The sequence below is a fragment of the Tachypleus tridentatus genome, chromosome 6 (assembly GCF_004210375.1).
Source record: "Tachypleus tridentatus isolate NWPU-2018 chromosome 6, ASM421037v1, whole genome shotgun sequence".
NCBI lineage: Eukaryota > Metazoa > Arthropoda > Merostomata > Xiphosura > Limulidae > Tachypleus > Tachypleus tridentatus.
Window position 1 is genome coordinate 62148817 of NC_134830.1, and position 17410 is coordinate 62166226.

The window sequence follows — 17410 nt, forward strand, 5'->3', positions numbered from 1 at the left end:
AACTTTCATATTGAAAAGACTCTTCACAAAACTATAAATCTCACTTTCTACGTTATGTTTATTAATATTTACTTTAGATAGGTAACAATCATAAAGGCCATATTAATTTGGTCTTTGAGATGAATTTGTTTGCAGCTACACATTAGAATCTCTCTTATTTAGAAAAGCAACATTTCAAGGATCACTTGTAGTTCCAAATGCAAATAAAAAACTTTTGACCAAATCTTTTTAAATCACAAATGCTTGTCAATATTTTGAGAAAAAATAAAAACAACAAATCTTACCGCTTGTGAGTATTTTCCCTTCTCAAATCCACATCACACCAAATATGCTAGCATATTCAGCCGTGAGAGCGTTATACTGTTATAATCAATCCCACTATTTGTTGGTAAAAAAAGTAGCCCAAGAATTGGCGGTAGGTGGTGATGACTAGCTGCCTTTCCTCTACTCTTACACTGCTAAATTAGGGACGGCTAGCATAGATAGCTCTCGTGTAGCTTTACGCGAAATTCAAAACAAACAAATAAATAAATTTCCTCTTCTCGTGCACATAACGCACTTCCTTATCCTTCTTGCAGGGTTTTAAGTCTCCAAGATCATTCTGTATCGAATTGAATAATGTGTCATTGAAAATTATTTCAAATACTTTAATTCGTGTTCATGATATCCCCAGTCACTTTGGTCACTATTCAAGAATATCTACGACGATTCTTGGAACAAACCATAATCATTCCAAAATCAATCTCCCTGCATTTTGTATCACTGCATTTTGTTTTTGGTGTTAAAACTTCAGTTATTTGTACATACCTTATGCTTATTTCATTTTTTCTGATTTGTTCTATTTTCGACCAAAGCTACGCAATGGAATATCTACGCTCTATTTACCATGAGGATTGGAGCCTCGGATATAAGCACTATAAGTCACTGAACGTACCGCTGACCCATTGGAAGAAAGAACCATGCGAGTCTGTAATGATCTGTGCATGTCTTTTAGATTTAAAGCTCACAATCTTTAGCAAAGATCCCTTTGTTCTAAACGGACTCGTAAGCCCCACTGAGTAGCCAGTTGTTGTTTTATCTCAATATTCTATCAATTATAGACTTTCAAAACCACTATCACTATGACTGGTTTGGTTTGAATTTCGCGCAAAGCTACACGTGGGTTATCTGCGCCAGCCGTCTCTAATATAGCAGTGTAAGACAAGAGGGAAGGCAGATAGTCATCACCACTCACCGCCAACTCTTAGGCTACTCTTTCACCAACGAACAGTGAGATTGGCCGTCACATTATAACGCGCCCACGGCTGCAAGGGAGAGTATGTTTGGTGTGACGAGGACTCGAACCCGCGACCCTCGGATTACTAGTCGAATACCTTAACCAGCTGGCTATGCCGGATTCATCACGATGAACTGGTTTCAATAAAATAAAAAAATTCGAATGACGATGTCTAAATGTAGCTGATGAGTTTTAAACTAATGATTTTCTGGCCAGAGAAACAAAGTGATGAATATCGAATCCCAAGCAAGCTCTTTTTATGAAATGGCTCTCGAACCTTCTCTCAACGAGTTATTCCAAAATGATTAAAAGACGCAACATTTAATGTTCGTTTGTTTTGAATTTCGCGCAAAGCTAAACGAGAGTTATATGCGCCAGCCGTCCCTAATATAGCAGTGTAAGACAAGAGGGAAAGCAGATAGTCATCACTACCCACCGCTGACTCTTAGGCTACTCTTACCAACGAATAGTGGGATTGATAGTCACATTATAACGCCTCCACGAATGAAAGGGCGAGCATGTTTGGTGTGACGGGGATTCGAACCTGCTGCCCTCGGATTACGAGTCGTGTGCTAACCACCTGGCCATGCCGGACTAAAACTTGTTCTACCTTTACTATTATAAATCTTTGACCACTCATGGGAATAAAATCGTTCATCAATCCAAACAACTTCAAACTGGGCTTAAAAAGATTCTTACTACAGTTTATTACTACAGCACGTTATTTGTTCTATAGGTCAGAATGTCCATTATGTAAACTTTGGGATACACACGGTCATGTAACCAATAGTTTATACTTTAGTACAAATTCAGTTTTTAAGATAATGAAAGGTTTGTTTTTAGAACGGATTCGACGTTTCAGTCACCAAGGGCGATCCTTATCATTAGTTTAACGTTAAAACTTGTGTTTGTTTTAAATTTAACGTTATTAATATTCATTATTACTTATGGTTAACTAGTGCTCCCGAAAACAGTCGATTGTAAGTAATATTTTTTCCTACTGTTGTGCCAAAAAAACGTCCTTCCTTGCTTTTTCTCTTAATCAAGATATTGTATTTACTTTTATTTGAATTGTCCACTCTATCTTTACTAACAATTCAACCGTGATTATTGAAATTACAAAAGTGTATATTAATTACGGTAATGTAAAGAAGTTTCTATCCCGTTAATAATTAGACAATGTGTCTGGTGAATTAGCCACCGTTGGTCACTTTGACCTACAACTGTTTATGAATTAGAAAATTTTTAACTTGTTTCTCTTATAGATTTGACTGCAAGTTGAAAGACAATTTGAATCATATTTCAATATCAAAAGATAATCTTTAATCTCTGTCTTCTGCTGTTTGGTCTCTTGCAAAGTAAAAAGCATAACTTGTGGTTAGTTCCGACACAAAATGTTACTTCTAATCTTTGTCTTCAGTCGATTAGTCTCTCTCAGAACGAAAAGTTACGCTTGAGGTTCGTTTTGAAACCAAAAGATTACCTCTTGCCTATGTCTTCTGCAGTCTTTTAGCTATGCAACTTCATAAAACTCAGATGTACGTTTTTATCCCTTACAATGAAGGTTCTCACTTGACTAACATCCTAGTTTAATAACAAACTTTTTATTGCTATAGTCAGGTGTCTTTAGTTGTGGACAATCTTTTGTGTAAACCTCCTTAAACTGTTTATTTAATACGTGGGGAACCAATTTAATACCTCGACATTCAGAGACCATAAGTATATTAAAATAGCAGATATTACCGTTTTAACCTGTTGTTTAACAATTATTATTAATAAAAACTCATAAGTCAAAGTAAAAAAGTAATGTATAATAATATTTAAACCACACTATATCCAGTGGCGACGAGATCGTTCGCCCAATACCAGGATTCTTCAGGTCATGCGGCTGGTGGTTATGACAACATTCATATTAACATACTGCTTGACAACGTTTCTTACGTAATAAATTAAAATACGTTGGTGTTTAATTTCTCACTTCCACATGATTCTTTAGTTATAACGATGAATAGACACTTCTGAAGGGCTATTTTCAAAAACTGGGCGCACGTAGCACGGTTGGTCATAAATGACGTACATCTTAACACAACAATGAACAGAGGAATTTAAGTTTACCTATACTCTAATGGTTTTTAAAATTTTGTTTTCTTTCTTTTTTTGGCTGCGACCTGAATTCTGACCGCGGTGCTAACTCGACGACCCATGCTTTCAAATAAACTCCCTTTTCGCAGCCACTGGAGGCCCTTGGCATCCCACTCAAAATGACTTAGCAAACCAGTTCTGCATAAAAAGCAACACAAAGAGCAATCCGTATGGTGCCCGCTACTACATCTATCCTTCTTAATGCAGGAATTTATATGTTAAGTCTGTCTTCTAATGTTCACTTTTTCGTGAATAAGTTTTAATTAATATAAAAATTAATACATGCACTAAAATAATGCATAATAGTTAAAAAGAGCTCATATAGTGTTTATATTTAAATTATATAAACTTTAAATCTATAATTAATCTCAGCGGTTAATTCGCCTATTGTCATAACCAACTGCAAAAATTTAAAATATCCGATACTGTTCGATAAATATTTAAAAAAAAACACCATTTAAAATTATTTTTAACTGTACAACGTTACAATACAATTCCTAAAAGAATTTAAAACATAACTAAGTCAAATTTCATCACTCACGACAAATACGATACCAGACAAGTTAAACGGCATATTTATATTTTTTTCTTTATTTGTAGTTAAGCACAAAACTATACAAGAGTCTACGTGTGTGTGGCCACCACGAGTATCGAAACCCTGTTTCTAGCGTTGTAAGTCTGAAGAAATACATACCACTGCGCCACTAGGAATGGGGAGGCAACATATTTCTATGTAGTCTTTTAAGGAGAGTAAATTTTACAGCTGCAGTCAAAATATAAATTCTAGTTTTGCGCTGGATTGTAAATCCACTGCCAACATTAACATTAACACCTGCGGCTAATTCTTGAACCAGAAGCTTCAAACAAAAGACAGTTCAATTGTTCTGCGTGAAGTTGGTTGGTTGGTTTGGTGTTTTATGGCGCAAAGCAACTAGGCTATCTGCGTCAAACATCCGGTAAAAAAGTAAACTTAAAGTAAAATTATTAAAATTTAGAAAAGGAAATTAAGGTAAATCAAAATTTAATTTTTGAAGTAAAAACATCAATAGCATTAAATCCATTTTTTACATCTAGTCTAAAGTGGTAAGAGAAAAACTACAGTAATACAAGTTGTAAAGGACTTTCTGAAGCAAAATTATAATTATCAGGATGACTAACAGGTAGTTCACATAGCAGCGTTAGTCACCTGAAGTTCACCTTTCCTGTCCTGGTTTAGAGTTATTTAACGTTACGGCCATTTTCTAATTTCACATCGAACTAGATGTACTTTGATTCTTAGAAGGAATCACATTAAAAAAGATCCATTGTATAAATTTTTAAAAAATTAAGTAGCATTAACGTGATTAATGGCCTTTAAAAAACTAAAAACATTTCTAAGGTGGACAGTGTCAATAACACTGTCTAACGTTACACATAAGCCTTCGGACAGACCATTTTTAAAATGGTGCGTCATTGAGAGCGTAACGACAGCAAGACAGTAAAATGTGGCTTATTGTGACCTGAGCGTTACAGAGTCTACACACTGGTGCATCAGTCCAAGAATCAAGAAAACGATGAGTTTAGCTGTGACTAATGTGTAGTCTAGTTAGGACAACTTCCTCTTTCCGATTCTTACGGAAGCAAGACGGCCAAAGTTCAATATAGGACTTTATTTGGAAAAGCTTGTTTACACGTTGCTCACTCTAAGTCGACTGCCAACTGGCACAGAGCCGATCCTTGAATACAGGACCACAGTCCATGTATGGAACAGACACAGCAGTGATAGTGCCAGAGCAGATAGATTTAGCTGCAGCGTCTGCGAGCTCATTTCCACGAATACCAACCAACGTGGGCCGGTATCCAGAAAAACTGGATAGAAGTAGATGTTAAAGAGAAATGGGATAGTCAGTTTTGAATATCGGCAAGAAAAGGGTGTAAACCAACGTGAAGTGATTCCAGAACCAGTAAAGAACTAAGCGAGTCAGTATAAATAGTGAAGTTGGAGTACTACTTAGCTTCTATGTAATCCAGGGCAAGAGAAATGGCGTATAGTTCAGCAGTGAACATAGAAGCTGTAGAGGGGATTCTGCGTGAAACCACCGAACCATAATAAACCATGGCAGAGCCCACAGAGTCACCTGATTTTGAACCATCCATATAAATAAGAATGAAAAGATTGTTCAAAAGATGTTCAATAAATAAAAGACGGTACTTCCAATTGAGAGTATCTGCTTTTCTCAGATGACTTAAAGAAAGGTCACATTTGGAGACTGTAATAAGCCATGGTGGGATGGGCTGACCAGTGGATACTACAATGTTATCCAAAAACAGACCCAATTCATCCAACTGCGCCTGGATACGAAGGCCAAAAGGAGCAATGGCAGATTGTCTGTTCTGAAAAAGTATGGCCCACCGAGGAAGGAAAACACAACCCCAGGTGGGATGCTTTGGTAAGGAAGGAAGTTTTGAAGCATATAGTAAAGACAGCTGCAAACGGCGGTGGTGCAAAGGAGGTTCCTGAGACTCTGTGTATAAGCTCTGAACTGGGGGAAGTGCAGAAAGCCCTGGCATAGAGCCAAAGTCCCTGATGATGAACAGGGTCCAGCATCTTCAAGGCCAAAGTCCTGGCAGAGCCACAGGCCAGTGATCATTAGTCTAGTTTGAATCAAATAAGAGCACGATATATCTTTAGCAGAGAACATCAGTCTGCTGCCCAAGTGGTGGAAGAGAGAAAGAACATGGAGGATGTTCAGTGCTCTTGTACATTTGACCCATAGCTGCTTGGTGTGTGGTATAAAGGTCAGCTTATGCTAAAAGATAAGCTCCAAGGACTTTGTCTCAAGGACCAAATATAGCACAACTTCACCAACACGGAATTCAGGATCAGGGTGAATACCCCATTGGTGGCAATAATGCATGCAAACAGTTTCAAAGAGAGAGAGAGAGAAGTTAAAACCGTTTGCTGTGGTCCATTTCAGTAAACAATTGAGGGCAGTCTGTAGCTACTGCTCAATATATATACCTCATGCTCGATGAATGACATATGTGAAAGTCGTCGGCATAGAGCCTGTTTCCAATAGTAAGAGGAAGCTGTTCAATGATGGCATTAATCTTTATACTGAAGAGTGTGACACTCAAAACACAGCCCTGAGGGACTCCCAGTTCCTGTAGAAAAGAATGGAAGTGTCGAACCCATACAAACATGGAATCTCCTGTGTATTAACTTTTTTTTAAAATGCTGCACCATCTATCTCCTGCTTTTATTCTGATTGTTTTAACCAGATCTGGCAGGAGAAAGTTTTCCTGATGCCTGGTGCCAGGCTATTGTCCTACCTTTCTTTAAGCCTGGAAAGGATCCCAAGATTCCTTCAAACTACCGTTCAATTGCTTTGACGAGCTGTCTCTGCAAGACGTTAGAAAGGATGGTTAATTCTTGTCTTGTTTGGTTCCTCGAATGAAACAACCTCCTCTCGCTCGCCCAGTGTGGATTCCGAGGACAGTGCTCCACCATGGACCACCTGATTCAATTTAAAACGGCAAGCACACACAAAGGTTTGTCTGAAAGGGAATGTAGTATAAAAAGTGAGGTATAACAGGTGTTACAAATGTTGAATATTGCTGCTCAGAAACTTCAAGACGTGGTCGTTTACCTGTGGACTTTCTTCACCATCTTATTTAAGTTTTTATTTCGAAGATCCGTAATAAAAAAGGAATATTTCAGTGTCCACTGACCTCACCCACCATAAAGCCCTACGAGGGGATGCACTACAATGCCACACAAAAACACTGTAGCGACGCTAGGATTTCATGAGCACTATACCCAAACACCAGCATCAGACACAATGTCCACAACACCTGTAGAGAACTTACAATACTGGCACTTGGTTGACCCTAGCCCAAGTGGAACAGCCGATTGACCCAAGGGGACCCACTCCAACGCCGTCCGTCTACAGGAATTCAAGGCCAAAATGGTGTGCTAGGTTTGGATCCCTCAACCATCAGGATCCTCTCCTCCTCTTCACGGGTCCCCACGCATGGCAATAACGTGAGTAGATGTTTAGATCCCAGGGAAGGTTCTGTTCTTTCAGCTTACCTCTTCTCACCACGTACAGGAATCCACACCAAGGAGTAAACGGCGTGAAAACCTGCCTAACTTATAAGTCGAATAAATAAATGTTACACGCTGTCTTCTGTCACAAACTTGTCAAGTGAAAGAAAAATAAATAAATGCCTAACGAACGAATTATTTCTAAATAAAACTTCAATGGTTTGGCTTGTTTCGATTTTCACGCAAAGCTACACGAAAGCTATTTGCACTGGCCGTCCCTAATTTAACAGTGTAAGACTAGACGAAAAGCGACTAGTCATTACCACCCACAGTCAACTCTTTCGCTACTCTTTTACCAACGAATAATGCAATTGACCGTCATTTTATAACGCCCTCACGGCTGAAAGGGAGAGCATGTTTGGTATGACGTGGATTCAAACCCACGACCCTCAGATTACAAACTTCAATGGAAACGTTTTAGTGTGTGCACAATTTGATTTCGAAGTTTAATTGATAGCGACAAACGAACATAAAGATACATGGATAAGAATACAGAATCTTCAATACATCTTAATATCTTTTTCATTAAATTAATAACTGTCAATTGAAGGATATAATGAATTAAAACTAAAAGAAAAAAGGCGCTCTAATTTAAAACTCAAAAGTCACCTAAAATACACAAAACATATTTCTATGACATTGAAAACATTAAGACTAGAACTAAACTTAAAACTATGGAACCAATCGTGGCCTAATGGATAGCGTGCTCGATTGTGAATCCGAGAGTCTAAAAATCGTGCCCTGTTGCCTCAATATTGTACTTTACAATTTGGGGCCATGGGTGCAAAATTTGTCTTAAGTTGCTATTGGATTGCTACCATTTTTGGAGTTTAACAGTAAAGAGCCTTTGTCTTGGTTTCTGTAATACATGAAACATACAAACTACACAAACATTCCCTAAGCCTTTGTATCTACTGCATATGTACTTTATTCAATTAATACGTGATGAGACTGTTCAGAGAAACTGCTAGGACATCAAACCACTAACACCTTAGTTGGAATATTTTATAAAAGTATAATAATTTCGATTGGTGTTTTTAAGAATACGTTTTTGTTTGGAAAATTAGAAGTTTTCACCTTTCTCATGATAACTGTCTTAACGCGTTATAGTATAAATTATTTAGTACTGAAAAGCATTAAAATAGCATCATCCAACTGAGCACCAACGTACATACTGAGTAACCTTGACCAAACTGAACTTTTATTTTGTCACTATGAGTCACGATGAGTAATTATATACATGACGCGTGCTTTTACACTCTTTCTGAAACTTTGAAGTTTTTTGTACCCAAGCGTCAAAGTCCAGACTAGCAAGATTTTATACCAGCCAAAAAAATGAAATACAATTATATTACATGTAATTGAGCACTAACCTGTAACACGAGTACGACCTCCACCGCCGAAGATAACTGTGACAATGTATCGCACCAATTAGAGTCCAACTTAATTTTTACCTAAATTCTAATTAATTTAATAAGGCATACTATCCATACCTTCTCGTGACTTACAACCAGATATGTTGCTAGTGCTCGATCATAAACTTTACATAAACTGATCTGCAAGTTAAAATAAACCCAAGATTAAAACTAAACCTCACTTCTTGCAAAATAGCTTAACACTTGGTGTCCTACAAAACTAAATGTGCTACATGTTTAACTTCAAAATATATACTCTTTGTATGTTAACATTGTTAAAGTCCAATTCATAAGCTTATAAATGTGTGCGATTTATTATTACAGATCAGTTCTTTTGTTATCATGGGCGTTCGCGCATGGGAGGGGCAATTGGGTGCATTTGCCCTCTTGGAAAAAGAAAAAAAATTCTTGCATTATTTATTCAGTATATGTATATGAATTTTTTTCTGCAATTCACAATTTCTCGCTACTTTCCCCTTCCTACCTCCACCCCCACAGAGAACTTTGCCTTTCCCTCCAGGCATTTCTGTGGGCGCTCACAGTTTCTACTGAATTTTGAAGCAGGTGTTTCATGCTGAAGTCACATAAAACTAATGAACTTTTCAACTGACGAAAGGCAGCTGTTGACCAATTAGAATGAAAAGCAAACATTATAAAACATCTAATTGAGCACAAGCTGTTGATAGTTAATTAATACACTGCCCTCCTTCCATTCTCTCCTAGTATCCACCTTAAAGTCAGCATCATTCCCTCATTTGTATGCACAATTTTACAAGATTCAGTTAAAAGTTTAACCACTATCTTTTAAAGTGTTAACAATCTGTAAATAGTAACTCCTAGAAACCAAAAACATCTTGGTGATTTTGCTACATTTAACTGAAAGTTAGGTTGTAATGGTAAGGGATGGTAAAGGAGTAAATAGTATATAGTTTGTGGGGTGGCAAATACCCATATAGGAGAGAATTTTTTAAAGTAGAGTTAATATGGAGTTTTCCAGGATCTCACAATTATTTTTTAAAACTTGTATGTAGAGAATATTTGCTTCAGAAGAAACTACAGTAAGATGTTAACAGTAAAAAATAATGATTAGATGAGAGAGATATAATTAATAAAAACAATTAAAAATCTTAAAGTATGTAATTTTCAAGGGAGAAGAAAATTAAAGGCTTAACTGCAGTGTGTAATGGAAGAAAGTACAGAGATTGCAAGATATTGGAGAGGATTTAAAAGCTTTGCCACCTAAACATTTTAAATATGTAAAAAGTTAAATATACAAATATTGTAGGTGTCCACGAAGCATGCTCACCTAGAAAATGATATTTTAGATGCTTAGGGAAGCATTCTATTCAATTTCTGACAAGAGTTTAATAAAAATTTGTCCATGAGAAATAATAAAATCAAAATTTTTAAATCTGCCGAATCTTTGCAATTCTACAGATGCAAGTATTTTAACCACAATAAATGTATATTTTTCAACAATCACATATAACTTTTAAAGGAAAATGCTTATTTTTCATTTGAATATTATCTTTCACAATTATTGCAACCATGAAGTCCAATTTCAGTTTGGTTTTTAAATTAATATAACTCAATTACTACAAGCATACCACTAGATACCATAAATACTAAAGCATCTGCAGTGAAAGTACTGAGATGCTGATAAACAACATGCAAGGAATAATATATACAATCAAATACTTTACTAAATGGCAAAGTACAAAGATAGTTTTTATCTTTGTGTTGTAAACAGACATTTTGTTGTACCAAAATACATTTTATATTTATCTCAGTTTTGCATCCATCTGTTCACATTTTGCCCATTTTGATAGACAACTAGATGGTTGATTGGGTTACTGGATAAAAGTCTGAAGAACAAGGATGCTTATATTAAAAGTAGATAACTATAATAAATTGAGTCTTGGAAAGTTAATGGAGATCAGAAAACAAATGATACACTACCTGATGTTGCAAGATACATTGTAACAAAGTTTTGTATGTGCTGTCACCAAATACTAAAGTTCAAAATGTTAAACAATTCTAAAAAAGGACTTACTTCTTCGTTAAAGAGGCACTTGATGATATTGAAATTGTGGGAAAGATTTAGTTACAATTGTTGAAAATAGCTTGAAACCTTTTGCTACAGATAAGGAATAAGATCTATTTAAATTTTCTCTGATTTAAATCTACAAATAAAAAAACTTAAACTTGAGTGATCTTTCATGTGGCATTAGCATTATTTAGAATATTATAGGCGACTTTTGTCCCCTTGCTACATGAACAAGGTAGGGATGAACTACTACATCATGTACCTAATAACACCTAGTCTTATTTAGGATATTGTGTACAGTTTGGGTTCTTTTACTACAAGAGTGATGCAGAGAGAATGAGTTACTACAGTACATATCTAGAGCAACAATTAGTTTTATATACAATACTACCAAAAATGCTGGTTACCTTGCTACAAAATCAGTGTTGATACTTGCTACATCATGTCTATAACATCAGCTACTTTAAAAATAACTGAGCTAAGAACAAATTAAATCACCTGCATGCTTGAACTGTTAGGGATATGGATGCTCTGTGTAAGAATGTTTTAAGTTGTGCAATAAAGAGTTGGAAATATGAACTTCAAAATCAGGAGAAAAAGTTTAATTTTGGATGTAGAGATCTCAATTTAATCTTCACAAAATTTATGTCAATATTAAAGTTACACATTTATGAAATATTTTTCACAATGCTATGACATGTGTTGTTAATTTACCTTAAATGTCTATCAAATAGGTTGTGAATTGTATGCTTTGTTTGAAAGTTTTACATATATAGAATTTAGGGACATCAAGGGACCTGTTGGTCCAGCTCTGTCATCCCATCCACTAAATTTTAAAACAAAAATGAAACACTCAAAGCCAGCCCTTATCACTCATATTTATTTATCAAGCCTTTCTTAAATCAACTGCATCCACTACATCTGAAGGCAATCCATTCCAAATGCTAAAAATACATTAAAAAATAAAATTGCTTTAGCTGAAGATGATTCCTACTGTGGCAAAATTTTACTCGAGTCCTCTAGTTCTTCCATTCTCTATCAAGTACAAAAAATATGATGCAAAAATACTGTTCATTCCGTTAACAATATTAAACAGATGAATTAAATCTCCTAAAACTCTTCTTTTTTGCCAAGAGAAAGCAATTTTAGAGATTTTTTCCTGTCCTTATATATCATTTTCATCCCAGGTATCATCTTAGTAGCCCTTCTCTGAACCCTTTCTAATAATGCAATGTTCTTTCTGAGGTATGGAGCTCCAGACTGAACACAATACTTACCTATATAATGAAAGTATAACCTCCTTAGACTTGTGTTCAGTATTTCAGTGGATACAACATAAATTATGTCATTAGAAGCAGCAGATTGCTTAGAAGGTTTGAGAAACTGATAAAATAAAGTAACAAGAACCTTTTCTTCCACAACACTGTTAAGATTATTCCCATCATCAATACTATACTCAGTTCCAATTAAGAAATTTCCCATTAAAAGCCATCTGCCATTTATTCACTCAACTCACCAAATAATCAAATCCTTTTGTAAAGCAGCATCCTCACAACAACAACACCACCAAAAATATTAATATTATCAATATATTTAAGTAATCGTGTTACAGTTGTAAATTGTAAGGAGCAGAGGTTCTAACAATGAGCCCTGAGGTATCAGAGTGTACTTCATTTATAACAGTCCTTTAATTTCTTCCATTCAGCCACTTCTCTATCAATTGGGCCAACATAACCCTCATACCTACAGAGATAATTTCTTGAACAAGCCTTTTATGTGACACCTTGCCAAAGGCTTTCTGTGAGTTCAGATACATTAAATCCACACCCATACCTCACCTACATGAGCAGTAACCTCTTTAAAGAACATTAAAAGATTAGTAAAACCATACCGACTATCAAAAAAAAATATTTAAATTTGCTAAATGTCTTCACAATACATCTTTAATCACATTTTCAAAACACTTGCTTCCCTCTGATGCAGGGCTCATAATCCTGGGATGATTTTTTATCACCTCTCTTGAAAAGGGAGGTAGCATTTGACAACTTTCAATCTTGTGGCACCTGAACCACTGTTCAAGTGGCTCACATATTCAGTCCTTAACCTCATTCAAAGCCACTGGGGAAATATTACTTGACCCAGGAGTTATATCATTCTTTAATCTTCCCAATATTTTCTTGACCAGTTCAAGATTAATGTGACAATATTGTTTTCTGCTAGCAATATTCAGGGTAAAGTTTATTGCTTAAATTTTCAGTAGTTGAAACTGAAGAAAAAGTGGAATTCAATAACCCAGCCATTTCTCATCAAATTAAACCCTTCCTGTAACACCCATCAAAGGGTTATTCCCACCCTAAATTTCTGCTGACCATTAATGTATTTAAAGAAAATGCTTCTGTAATTTTTCAAATTTGAACAATATTTTTCATTTTCTAATTTCCCATTTTATCAATTCTCTTGATCTTCTATAATCCTCTAAATCTCTGATCATAGTAATCAATTTAAACTTAAGTTCATAATGCTTTCCTTTAATTTTATCCTTTATACCTTTTGCGAGACTGTTTTTTATTTTCACTTGTAACCACCTTTTGTTTTTCTTTATTTACAATAAGGAACATATCTATCTTGAATATATATAAATTTATTTTTAAACATTTTCCACATTTTATCACTACCTACAATTAACCCACTCACCCAATATGTAACAGAGAATTCTTATCCTATCCAATCAAAATTCGCTTTTTTTGAAACTTGGAATCAAAATTGTATTACTCCTCATCTCCATATACTGTAGAAATACAAAATCCAATTGACAAATGATCACTTTTACCCAGATATTCCTTAACCTCCACCATGTCAACTGTATCTAAACCTAAGATAGCAATACTTCCAGTAGATTCTCTGACCACTTGGTAAAGATTATCCTGAAGAGTTTCTAACCTCATGATTTGTCTTCAGTGTTTCCTAATCTGTATCAACTAAATTCAAATCCTCCATAATTATGATCTCATTAAAAGATGAATTATTTATCTCACCACAGGCTTTTTCATGAATTTCCTCTGGTGGTCTATAAGAAATTTCAACTTAAAGCCTTCTCCCCTTGTAACCATTAACCCAAATAGATTTAACCTTATTGTTATTAGCTCTGATATCCTCAACCTGAATAAGCTGTAACTTACATTTTACATATAATGCCATGCCTACCCCTCTTTTTAGTACTCTATTTTAATTAAATAACCTATACCTCTCTATTTTAAAAGTTACAGATTTATGTAATATTTTCCAAAATGCTATGTTGAGTTAATTTACCTTAAACTTCTTTCAGATAGGTACATTTATATGGATGTGAAATGTTATAATAGGCATTTAGTTTTAGATTTTATTCTTTCTTGAATAGGTTTGGCAAGTAAAAATTGAAAAGCAAGGCTTAAGTTTTTACCTTATTCTTTGTTAGTTACACACATCGTGAAGTAATGTCTTTCCAATACAGTATTGGTATTTGCCCTCAACTCACTTTAGATGGATAAACACTGCTAATTTATGTGCTAAACTAATAAAAGTTTCCACATTTGACCATAAACATTAACACAGCTCTTACACTTAACTGAGGGTAAAAATGAGTCTAGTTCAGCCTGATTTGAAAATAGTTTTCGGTTTGGCTTCTCAAAGGTCACTGATCAACCCCGAGGTGGTTACCATGACAAACACAAACTTTGTCATCCTAAATTGCATTAGTGTGTGTCACCTCACTAAAACACACTTTTTTTTTTAACAGTGATTTAGCATGATGCTCAATAATATTGGTGAAAACTAATAAACAACAATTTAAAATTACCATGGCATAATGATTTTCCTGTATGCACTAATGACTTACTTTCAAAACTGGTCATACTTGAACTACATTGTGAAGAGATTTGATTCAGGTGTTTAAAATTGTTAAAAGCTTGAACAATATATTCATGTATAGCCCATTTCAAAGGTAGAATGAAAAAATGGAAAATGCATACTTGAATATTAGGCAAAATAAGTTTAAACTTTGGAACCCAAAATGCAACATTTCTTCTCTCATAAAATTACTTCTCATGGTTATAAATATATGGAATATTCTGCCTAATACATGGTTTGGTTTTAATTAAACTTCTGTTATATAGATAAATATATGAAAGGTTATGTTTACTTAGTTTTGTTTCTATGGATTGGTTGGTAAAAAAGCAAAAAGTTATATTCAACTTTTGTGTATAGTTGAAGTTATGTTTTAGCAGACAAAATTTAAGTAAAATACTATAACTCCAGAGATTTGGTAGATAACTAATGTCGGCTAGAAAACACCTTAGGTGGTTCATTTGTAGAGTTATGTTGACCAAACAGTGGATGTTAATGCTACAAAATGCACTTTCAGTTTTCTGAAGGTAACTGTGAAACTTTATAATGTCATCTATCATTCTTACTTAATTTTAAGTAAGTATTAATTACCAAAGATTAACATTATACAACCAATACCTTGCTACAGGTACTTTGGTCTTTTTGGATTGTGTTAAAGTGAATATAGTCATATCATATATTATGCTACACTTAACTACAACTGAACTATGAACCCTTGTACATTTAACATTAAAAGCTCAATCATAATACATATGAGAGTGTAAAAACTAAAATGTTTCAATTTTCCTCAGCAAGTTCTTTTGTAAGTAATTAAAAAACATTTGTTTTCCAAAAACTGGTTCAACATGTACCTTACATGTATCAACATAATGCACACTGTGAATAAATTTTATAGAATCTGGAACTGAAATTAAGATTTTCTGAATTAATAAGCCCATAACAAAATATAAATCAAATTATTACTCTACAAATGTATACATGTATATAACATTACATATCCAGCAGTTTTTTGAACTATTAATTCCTACATGTGTGTGTAGCACTGAGGCCACAAGTATCTACATTTTTGTAGTTTTAGGTAGCTATATATATATATATATATATATATATATATATACTTCCATATAAACAGGAACAATTAATATTATATAGTACATAGTAATTTAAAGTGTTTTGATTATTCAATTTAAAAGTTAATTATTATGTTACAAGTAGTCCACACGTTTCCTTTCTTTGTTCTTTAACTGTAGTTTTCCAAAGTTTTTGCACACAGATGACAACTGTTTGGTTTTGAACTAATGGTAAAATACTAATGATTATCTTACAATAATTCATTTATAGGTATTACAACTAGACAATTAACTCTGTCAATTACCTATTAGCATCAATAACATCAGTGTAGCATAAATTAATTGATTAATCAAAATCCAGGTTTCCAGTTATTGCTGTTTATGATTATTCCAGCTCTCCACATAATCAAGATATTGTCATTATGATTGCTTGCAATTATTTTTGACTAATTCAAAGTTGTGCAGTTTAACTAATCAGTGTCACAACTTACAAAATAATCAATTAAACAAAAATCACCATTTCCAATTATTCCAGTTATCCAAGTCTTATGTGAAAATGAGACAGATTAAACAAAATGCAGTCAGGCAATGCAACCAATGATTAATCAATTATCCAATAACACTAACTGCCAAATTGTAACAGGTATACTAAAACATTTCATGTGCATGCATCTAAGAAAGATATCAAGGATGTTATGCCCACAAAGGTCACCCTTTCATTCTCCAAAGTATCCAAACCAAACCCAAGTGCTGCTTTTTGAACTTAAGATCAACACTTCTATTTGAATAAAACATGCTGTACAAACTCTCAAGAATCAATGTGATCCAAGTCCACATTACGCAAATGTAAAACAAGGGATTTCCCACACATATTACAAGTACATAATATCCTAACAAAACTCTTGTGTACTTCTGATATAAATAAACATGCTTAACTTACAGAAATATAAAGGTGAATTCATGATACAAAAAAGAAAAACTGATAAAAGTTTGTATACTTGTTGCAACTGAGCACGTTAAATCACTGTATACTTGACTTAAAAATTCAGCATACATATTGTCTTATTTTAAAGTAAATCTCAAAATCAGAATTACAGAAATTAAGATATTCAAATTAGCAAATTCTACTAAATTTTGGTATACACACATCGAGTTTCTTAGTAGTAATTAAAACAGTACAACTAAATGTGTTACTCATTCTTATACAGTAATAAATTGTATCCTAACAAATAAGATTAGAATTTTAAAAAATTAAGAGCTTTTACTTCAAAAAGTACAGAAATATAAACTTTTTTACACTGCAAAAATTACCAGAAACCACTGCTGCACTTCATAATATTGTGTATAACACATGCAACTTACTACACTTGATATACAAATAACATCTAAATTACAATTAAAAACTTTGTTGTAAGAGTTTAATTTTAGTAGTGATTATTTTCCAATAAATATTAAAAAATATCAACGAAGTTGAAATAACTTTATCAGTAC

At 34.1% G+C, this 17410-nt stretch overlaps 1 pseudogene across 1 annotated transcript in view; it reads right to left on the minus strand.

The window, feature by feature from the left end:
• LOC143252664 (kinesin heavy chain-like) overlaps nucleotides 1-17410 on the minus strand; it is an 84940-nt pseudogene that overhangs the window by 66673 nt on the left and 857 nt on the right. The gene's annotated exons all lie outside the window — the stretch shown is intronic.